Source organism: Cyprinodon variegatus, unplaced genomic scaffold (assembly GCF_000732505.1).
Source record: "Cyprinodon variegatus isolate N-32 unplaced genomic scaffold, C_variegatus-1.0 Scaffold105, whole genome shotgun sequence".
In the NCBI taxonomy this organism is placed as follows: Eukaryota; Metazoa; Chordata; class Actinopteri; order Cyprinodontiformes; family Cyprinodontidae; genus Cyprinodon; species Cyprinodon variegatus.
In genome coordinates this window covers 1290055-1291230 of record NW_015150558.1, presented here as the reverse complement: position 1 = coordinate 1291230, position 1176 = coordinate 1290055, and positions in this window count along the sequence as shown.

Here is a 1176-nt window from a genome sequence, read left to right as displayed (position 1 = left end):
TAGAGTGGCTCAGGTTATCCTGATCTATCTCTATAGTTCTGCTGCTATAGGCTTAGACTGCTGGAGGACATAGGGACCCTGGCTGTGTCCCAGTAGAAGTTTCTGGTTTCACCGGTGCTGCTGGTTCAGTTGAATCAAGTGCTTGGATTACAGATGAGTGTAAAGCATATTTGGTGAAAGGATGTTGGTTTATTTAAAATAAAACATATCTTCAGAAATGCTCCATATATTGCATGCTAATCAAATGGAGGATCAGCTTTACAACTTTACTCTTCCTACCATCGTTTTGTAGTCAAATCTATTTTCTAAAAGCTTTTTGTTAAATAAATTCCAGCCTTGACATCAGAGGATGAACTTGTTAAGAACTCTGGGCTGGGTGAACCTGCTCCTCCATCGCTTTTCTTCTTTCTCTTCTCCCATAACTCCTCTTCTGTCTCGTCTGCCTTTCACTCAAACCTTGAACCATCTTCCCCTTCCCTCGCCGTCTGTATTCCTTAAAGAGAGAATCTCCTCTGTCCAGACTGGCATCCCACTGAGCCCTGTACTGGTGCTGCTTCTCAGCAGCAGATGACCTCATCTCTTTGGCAAAGATGATTATTTACTAATAGTGTTTAACATTATCATTGATTGAAAAGATCACTTTATAGAGGTTCAGCAAAAATTAATAGGACTACAATGATGCATTCCAGCAGCAACTGTTGTTTCACAGCAGGGGAACATATGAAAATGATCCATACAGTTTATATATTTTTTAGGCTTTAGAATCTAAAATATATAAAGAACAATCCTGAAAAGTCAAATTATGAATACAACTAAAGTATTGTTGCTTGTTGTTACGGATTATGCCTCAGGTAAAATATTTTATTATTAGAATGTGTGCACTCTCTATATCCAGCGATTTTTTGCTGTAAAACTTTGTAAACTGTTCATTGTTGTAAACAAGATATTAATTAGAGTAAAGATTCTGGCTCAGGAAACGTCTCTTTTCACTGTCATAATTCCTCCTCATTTTCAGGGGCGTAACATCAGAACGGAAGGCAGGAGTCCAAAATCCAAAACAACCAGAACCGAGCGGGAGCGGAGGCTCTGGAAGGAGAGAAAAACTCAGTTAAATTCTATTCAGTTTATTTCTATAGCACCGATTCACATCATGTCATCTCAGGTCACTTTCCAGTT